General features: G+C 37.8%; 1 pseudogene; it reads right to left on the bottom strand.

The window, feature by feature from the left end:
* Positions 1–1,272: 1,272 nt before the first annotated feature.
* LOC133240244 (olfactory receptor 5D13-like) lies at positions 1,273–7,562 on the bottom strand (annotated as a pseudogene).
* Positions 7,563–9,483: the final 1,921 nt, after the last annotated feature.

Below are 9,483 nucleotides of genomic sequence, written 5' to 3'. Positions count from 1 at the left end.
GGGTCGACCCAGTGCACCAGCCCCAAGCATCCAGTATCGTGCATTGAACCTGGACTGGCGACTCGTTTCATACATGATATTATACATGTTTCAATGCCATTCTCCCAAATCTCCCAATGTTCATTGCAGCACTGTTTATAATAGCCAGGACATGGAAGCAACCTAGATGCCCATCAGCAGATGAATGGATAAGAAAGCTGTGGTACATATACAAAATGGAGTATTACTCATCCATTAAAAAGAATACATTTGAATCAGTTCTAATGAGGTGGATGAAACTGGAACCTATTATACAGAGTGAAGTAAGCCAGAAAGAAAAACACCAATACAGTATACTAACGCATATATATGGAATTTAGAAAGATGGTAACAATAACCCTGTGTACAAGACAGCAATAGAGACACTGAGGTATAGATCAGTCTTATGGACTCTGTAGGATCTTTTTTTTTAATTTATTTTATTTTTTAACTTTACAAAATTGTATTGGTTTTGACATATATCAAAATGAATCCATCACAGGTATACATGTGTTCCCCATCCTGAACCTTCCTCCCTCCTCCCTTCCCATACCATCCCTCTGGGTCGACCTAGTGCTCTAGCCCCAAGCATCCAGTATCGTGCATCGAACCTGGACTGGCATCTCGTTTCGTACATGATATTTTACATGTTTCAATGCCATTCTCCCAAATCTTCCCACCCTCTCCCTCTCCCATAGAGTCCATAAGACTGTTCTATACATCAGTGTCTCTTTTGCTGTCTCGTACACAGGGTTATTGTTACCATCTTTCTAAATTCCATATATATGCGTTAGTATACTGTATTGGTGTTTTTTCTTCTGGCTTACTTCACTCTGTATAATAGGCTCCAGTTTCATCCACCTCATTAGAATGTATTCAAATGTATTCTTTTTAATGGCTGATTAATACTCCATTGTGTATATGTACTATAGCTTTCTTATCCATTCATCTGCTGATGGACATCTAGGTTGCTTCCATGTCCTGGCTATTATAAACAGTGCTGCGGTGAACATTGGGGTACATGTGTCTCTTTCCCTTCTGGTTTCCTCAGTGTGTATGCCCAGCAGTGGGATTGCTGGATCATAAGGCAGTTCTATTTCCAGTTTTTTAAGGAATCTCCACACTGTTCTCCATAGTGGCTGTACTAGTTTGCATTCCCACCAACAGCGTAAGAGGGTTCCCTTTTCTCCACACCCTCTCCAGCATTTATAATTTGTAGACTTTTGGATCACAGCCATTCTGACTGGTGTGAAATGGTACCTCATAGTGGTCTTGATTTGCATTTCTCTGATAATGAGTGATGTTGAGCATCTTTTCATGTGTTTGTTAGCCATCTGTATGTCTTCTTTGAAGAAATGTCTATTTAGTTCTTTGGCCCATTTTTTGATTGGGTCATTTATTTTTCTGGAGTTGAGCTGTACGAGTTGCTTGTATATTTTTGAGATTAGTTGTTTGTCAGTTGCTTCATTTGCTATTATTTTCTCCCATTCTGAAGGCTGTCTTTTCACCTTGCTTATAGTTTCCTTTGTTGTGCAGAAGCTTTTAAGGTTAATTAGGTCCCATTTGTTTATTTTTTCTTTTATTTCCAATATTCTGGGAGGTGGGTCATAGAGGATCCTGCTGTGATGTATGTCGGAGAGTGTTTTGCCTATGTTCTCCTCTAGGAGTTTTATAGTTTCTGGTCTTACGTTGAGATCTTTAATCCATTTTGAGTTTATTTTTGTGTATGGTACTAGAAAGTGTTCTAGTTTTATTCTTTTAACAAGTGGTGCTGGGAAAACTGGTCAACCATTTAAAAAAGATTAGGATCTTAAATACAAGGTTGTGTAACATATATCAAGCATAGTTCATTCTGTAAAATGCAGGTAAGTTTTGCAAAATTAAATCAGGTTAACCAAGGTGCTCTAGCTGATATTAGCAGGGCTTCCTTTCAGTCCATCAATAATGTTACTTACCAATGAAGTTCTCTGTTATTGTATCATTATATACCAACAGAATATTATACTCAATTTAAGATTGACATGAAAGACTACTTTAGATTTTGCTGAAAGTATTTCTGAAGTGTGCAGTTCTTAATTTTATTTTTGATGTTTTATATACAAAAAGCAAATAAATTTTATATTAACAAGTACAATTTGACCACATCATATTCACAACTTTGCGGGGATAGAGATATGACTTCTTTGAACTTATAATGTCCTGATGTTTCTTGTGTGGGTATAAATAAATATGTCTTTTAAATTTAGTATATTAGTGTTGAACAATTCTCAGTTTACTATATTTCTGTTGATGCAACTCTCTTATACATTTTCTATAAATTTAGCTATAAATTAGCTTTACATTTTAGCTATACTTTTTCAGGCTGCTGCTGCTAAGTGTCAGACTCTGTGAGACCCCGTGGATGGCAGCCCACCAGGCTCCCCCATCCCTGGGATTCTCCAGGCAGGAACACTGGAGTGGGTTGCCATTTCTTTTCCAATGCATGAAAGTGAAAAGTGAAAATGAAGTCGCTCAGTTGTGTCCTACTCTTCGAGACTCCATGGGCTGCAGCCTACCAGGCTCCTCCATCCATGGGATTTTCCAGACGTTTTCAGGACAACTCTATAAATCCATTGTTCAATGACTGTGCTTTGGCAGACAAATGGTAAAGTGCACTTACTCAGAAATCTTTATATGACAAACCAACTAGAGACTAAAATGATCCAGGCTTTATTTTTTGTTGTTGTTGTTGTTGTTGTTATTTTATAGGTAATTCTCTGAGGTTTACTAAAGTTGTTGAATGTTGTATTAACTAGGGCCTAACACACTTCAAAAGTGTGTACTGTTTTCTTTTCTGAAAAAAAAATTGAGAGTACTATAAATTCTGGAAAACTTGGACAACTATGCTTTGAAAGGGCACACTAAATTTTAGTCATTGTACATTAATTGAGATATTAAGTTGTTATTGATTAACTTCCTGACAGCTGCCTTCACATCTTTCTTCCTGAGGCTGTAGATCAATGGGTTCAGCATGGGGAAGACCACTGCTTAAAACACAGAGCCCACCTTGAGCATAAGCCATGAGCTTCTGGAGTTAGGAACACAGTAGAGGAAAAGGACGCTCCCATGTAAGACAGTAATGGCGGTCAGGTGGGAGGCAAAGGTGGAGAAGACTTTGTGGTGACCCCAGTTGAAGGAACCTTCAGGAAAGTGATACAAATGCAAACATAGGAGGTGAGAATAATCATCAGGCTGCTTACTTCATTGAATGTGGCAGAGACTAAAATGATCTCCTGGCTGATGTAGGGGTCAGAGCAGGAAACAGCAACTATGGCAGCATGCTCACAGACAAAGTTATTTATGAACTTACTCCCACAAAGGGAAAAAGTCAAAAAAAGTAATGTGAATATTAGGGAACAGGCTATACCCCAAGGGTATGTAGCAATCACCAACACAAAACTAAACCTCTGGGACATGACAATTGTGTAGAGAAGAAGGTTGCAAATAGCCACAAATCGGTCATATGCCATCACTGCCAAGAAGAATGTCTCTGTCATCACAAATATGCAGGCAAAGAAGAATTGCATGAGGCATCCTGTGAAGGATATTGTTCTGTCTTACACAACCAAGTTTTCTAGTAGCTTGGGTGTAACTACTGTCGAGTAACAGAAATCAACAAAGGATAAGTTGCTGAGAAAGAAGTACATGGGTGTGTGGAGCCTGGAACTGGACTTGATGATCAGGATCATGCCTAGGTTCCCCAGCACAGTGACTGAGTAGATGGTCAGGAAGACTAGGAACAGGGGCAGCTGGAGCTGAGCATATTTTGAGAAGCCCAAGAGAATGAAAGTGACCTCAGCACAATGGTTTGCTTGGTTCCTGTGGACAAAATATCAATGTTGATCCAGAAGAGTAAAAACTAAACTTTGAAATAGGTAAGAGAATAGAAAATGTGTTGAGAAGCTCACTGGGTCTCTGTTTACAGTATTTCTGTAAATGCTATACTTCTGCTTTATTTAAAATGCTAATGCTCATATGTCAATTATACAGCCAATAATAATTTTCATTGTGTATGATCTTCAGAAACAAAGAACCAAAACAGATTAGATCTTGCTTTATTTCAAATAATAAAATTCATTATTATCAGCTGCTTTCAAGAGACATTGTCTTTGCATGATTCTGAGCTTTGTGAAAACACCTGATATGACAATCCAATTACATGTATTGGAGAAAAATATGTCATTAGTTTCCACAGTTTCTTACCTGCCTCACCTGCTGAGCTATGAGACAATTAACTTATATGCTAATTTGAATAATGGTAACATCTCTGCAAAACAGTTAATACAATATTTTCTTGGTTGTCCTATCTCCTTTCAATTCCTTTCTTATTCCTAGTTATTCCAAATCCTCAACCCATTCTGGAGCTATGCTATAAAACATACTAAACTTTTCCACTTATGTTGCATTAATTTTGAAAATATTTAAATGTATTCTTCATAGCCAATTGTAGTATTCATCAGAAGATTCAAAACAAAATAAGTGCTATGCTTTCTGTGATAATAGTTGAAAAAATATTGAACAGAAAACTTTTTTTTTTCCATTGTAGCAGATTTTGGAATTTGGGTGACAAAAATAAGGACTGTGAAAGTACTGGAGAAAACATATAGACTTCAGAATGGATCAAATATATACTCTGCCATTTTGAATTAAGTTTTTATTTATTCCAAAGAAAAATGGCTGGAAAACACCTATTTCAAATGCGACACCAGAATATTTCTTGATTATTACTGATTTCAGAAGGCATTTTTTCAATAATAAGATAAGAATATTAATATAAAGTTTAAATCACTAGAATGGCACTAGATACTTCAATAATGAATTTAAATTCTATAAGACATGATAGAGCAGATATTTACCTTTTTATATATCAGAATTATGAATAATTGTGTGATTTCAAACACCTGATATGTTTGTGAAAATCAGGCACAAATATGGACATCTATCAACTGGTGGAGACATTAGGGAAGACAATGCAGAAATCCCTTATTCTAGAAGCCACACAATAGAAACACTGTAGAATTTCATTAGAACACTTGGTTTAAGATGCATGTTTCCTTATTTTCCTCTAGGTTTTGTCACCACACTATAGCTGTCTCTGATTCCCACATGATAAGCTTGTAGAAAAGATACCTTTCAAAGACCATGTCCACAACAGATCTTCTGTAACAATACTTTGTAAAGTCTCAGCACTGCAAAGATTGATTATGACTATATTATTCCAGCCACACTCCTTAAATTTAAAATACTCTACAGAGGGCAGACACACTGAAACCATAATCACAGAAAACTAGCCAATCTGATCACATAGACCACAGCTTTTTCTAACTCAGTGAAACTAAGCCATGCAGTGTGGGGCCACCCAAGACAGATGGGTCATGGTGGAGAGGTCTGACATAATGTGGTCCACTGGAGAAGGGAATGGCAAACCACTTCAGTATTCTTGCCTTGAGAATCCCATGAACAATATGAAAAGGCAAAATGATAGGATACTGAAAGAGGAACTCCCCAGGTCAGTAGGTGCCCAATATACTACAGGAGATCAGTGGAGAAATAACTCCAGAAAAAATGAAGGTATGGAGCCAAAGCAAAAACAATACCCAGTTGTGGATGTGACTGGTGATAGAAGCAAGGTCCGATGCTGTAAAGAGCAATATTGCATAGAAACCTGGAATGTTAGGTCCATGAATCAAGGCAAATTGGAAGTGGTCAAACAGAGATGGCAAGAGTGAACGTCAACATGCTAGGAATCAGTGAACTAAAATGGACTGGAATGGGTGAATTTAACTCAGATGACCATTATATCTACTACTGTGGGCAGGAATCCCTTAGAAGAAATGGAGTAGCCATCATGGTCAACAAAAGAGTCCAAAATTCAGTACTTGGATGCAATCTCAAAAACGACAGAATGATGTTCTGTCAATGAAAATGTTCTGAAAATGTTCGTTTCCAAGTCAAACCATTCAATATCACGGTTATCCAAGTCTATGCCCCAACCATTAACGCTGAAGAAGCTGAAGTTGATCGGTTCTCTGAAGACCTATAAGACCTTTTAGAACAAATGCCTGGGCGGCATTAGTTCTATGACCTAAGTCTTATAGGTCTTCAGAGAACCAATCAACTTCAGCTTCTTCAGTGATACTGGTTGGGCATAGGCTGTCATCATGACCTTAGGAATATGAAAACTAGAGAACTTAACTGAAGTACTGCCTTGATGACTGCAATTCAACTAATTACATTTTAACTCTTTCCCAGGTGGTATATTGGTTGTATATTATTTCCCTAAAGCCTTAGGGCATTTGTGTTAGCAACTTTACTCATTTAATCTTATAAAAATAAACAACATCATTTTTAAAATTTTTATATGCATATAAAATACATAAATCCACAAGAGAAAATTATACAGCAATAGATTTGTCTTTTATTAATCCATATTTAATTTTTAAAATTTTCTTATGAAGGTATATATATATTTTTTCCTATGTTTCTAAACATATGCCTGCTAAGCTGCCATTGTATGGTTTATTTTGTACATTACATTATTTATATTATAAACTTTATTTTATTTTTACACTATTGATTCTATTGATAGAAAGCTTGCATTGGCTTTTCAAATATAGTGTTCTCAGATGTTTATATTTATTATGGAATCTAAAAAACAATTTTGGATGATATGTTTTCTAAAAATATCTGTTTATGAAAAGGATGGTATTTTCACTAATTTTGGTAACTACCTGTCTTGGCTTTAAGGACACAGGTTAAGAATAATAATAACTTTATGCAGAAGGAGCTAAAAAGTGAAAGCAGTGAAATATCTTATTTTCTTGGGCTCAAAAACCATTGCTTCATGGTGACTGCAGCCATGAAATTAAAGTACACTTGCTCCTTGGGAGGAAAGTTATGACAAAACTAGACAGCATATTCAAAAACAGAGACATCACTTTGCCAACAAAAGTGCATATAGTCAAAGCCATGGTTTTTCTAGTAGTCAGGCATGGATGTGAGTTGGACCCTAAAGAAGGCTGAATGCCGAAAAACTGATGCTTCAAATTGTGGTTCTGGGGAAGACTTGAGAGTCCTTTGGGCAGCAAGATCAAACCAGTCCATCCTAAAGGAAGTCATCCCTAAGTATTCATTGGAAGGACTGATGCTGAAACAAGCTCCAGTGCTTTGGCCATCTGACATGAAGAGCTGACTCATTGGAAAAGACCCTGATGTTGGGAAAGCTTGAAGGCTAATGGAGAAGAAGGAAGCAGAGGATGAGGTTGTTGGGTGACATCACTGACTCAATAGACATGAGTTTGAGCAAACTCCAGGAGACAGTGAAGGGCAGGGGAATCTGGCATGCTGCAGTCCATGGAGTGGCAAAGACTCAGGCACGACTTAGTGACTGAACAACAATAACAAGCTTATTTCTCGCTAGTGGAAGATTCAAAATACATTTTGACTGGGCAGCTGTGCTCTGTAGGGGCTCTGATTTCTCCCAGCTTGTACTTCACCATCATCATGGTGCTTCTGAGGTTATGATTCTCTTAATATTCATTGGTAAAAGAATACTTTCTTCTTCAAATAAATGATGCCAGGACAACTGGACATTCACAAGTAAAATCATGAGATTGGACACTTGCCTCATATTATATACAACAGTTAACTCAGAAACTGAACAAGGACCTGAATGAAAGAGCATAAACTATAAAACTCTTACAAGAAAAACACATGCCTTAAATTTCACGGCCTTGAATTTGTCAGTAGATTCTTAGATAGGGAAACAAAAGCATAAGCAACAAAAATAAATAAATAAATTGATAAATTGAACTTCCTCAAAATTTAAAATATTTGTATATTAAAAACATTATCAATAAACTGAAAAGAAAAAGTACAGAAAAGACACAATAAAGACAAAAAGTCAAATCAGATACAACACAAAATTTACAAATGTCCAACAAGCATGTGAAAGCATTCTCAATATATTTAGTTATTAGGAAAATGCAAATCAATATCATGATGTGATATCAAGTTTTACCCACTGAAAGTGAAGGTGAAGTTTCTAAGTCATGTCCAACTCTTAGCGACGACCCCATGGACTATAGCCCATCAGGCTCCTATGTCCATGGGATTTTCCAGGCAAGACTACTGGAATGGGTTGCCATTTCCTTCTCCAGGAGATCTTTCCGACCCAAGGATTGACCCCAGGTCTCCCACATTGTAGGCAGACACTTTACTGTCTGAACCACCAGGGAAGTCCAGTACCCACTGGATTTACTATAATAAATATATATAATAGCAATGATTAACACGGATGTGCTAGGATGTGCAAGGATGTGAGGCAACCAGAAGTGTTATATATTGTGCCTGGGAATATAAAATGCTACAGACATTGTAGAAATAAGTTTTATGGTTCCTCTCATATGGATGAACATAGAATTACTACTAGACAAAATGCTTAGCAGGAAAAAAAAAAGTAGTCTTTCACAAAGAAAGGTTAGGCTTTTCTCCCAATTTCTGGCAGGTGATATGTGTCTTATGTGATAATAGAGTCTGTTTAGGGAGGAGGGGCTGGGTACACCTGATATCAAGGTGTGAGCATGCTAATTTGCTAGGCTTCACTGTCTATGGGATTCTCCAGGCAAGAATACTGAAATGGGTTGCCCTGAAATCCTCCACGGGATCTTTACAACCCAGGGATTGAAGCTGTATCTGTTATATCTCTTGCATTGGCAGGTGGGTTCTTTACCACTAGTGCCACCTGGGAAGCACCACAGCATATGTCAAATAGAATTCACTCTATAGACTGTATATGAGTTTACTGTGAAGTGTGTTATTTGCTCAGTCATGTCTGAATCTTTGTGACCCCATGGACTGTAGCCTGCCAGCTTCCTCTCTCCATGAGATTCTCCAGACAAGAACCCTGGAGTGGGTGTCATGCCCTCCTCCAGGGGATCTTCCTGACCCGGGCATTGAACCTGCATCTCCTGTGGCTCCTGCATTGCAGGCAGATTCTTTAACCACTGAGCCACTGGAGAACCCCATAATAAAGACAGTGGAGTGGCTCAGACGGTAAGTGTCCATCTACAATGCGGGAGACCTGGGTTCAATCCCTGGGTTGGGATGATCTCCTGGAGAAGGGAATGGCAACCCACTGCAGTATTATTGCCCTCCCCCCCGCCCCAAAAAGGGGCTCAAAGAAAAGAAGTTATGCTTCCCTATTAAATTAGCACCACTCTGTAGACTCTGGGCACTGAGGCACAACTTGAGTCCTATGAAGCAAGTAGCCAGAGTGAAATCTAGGGACTTACACTCCCTGAATTAGCATAGAATGAGAGTACTTATGGGGAAAAAAAGTGCAATTATGCATTTATTTACTTATGTTTTAGTTAGCCTCTGTTCCTCCAAAATGCCTCTACTGTCTTTTTCTGACAGCAAAATTAA

The sequence above is a fragment of the Bos javanicus genome, chromosome 28, assembly GCF_032452875.1.
Source record: "Bos javanicus breed banteng chromosome 28, ARS-OSU_banteng_1.0, whole genome shotgun sequence".
NCBI lineage: Eukaryota > Metazoa > Chordata > Mammalia > Artiodactyla > Bovidae > Bos > Bos javanicus.
This window is presented reverse-complemented; position numbering and strand designations above follow the sequence as displayed.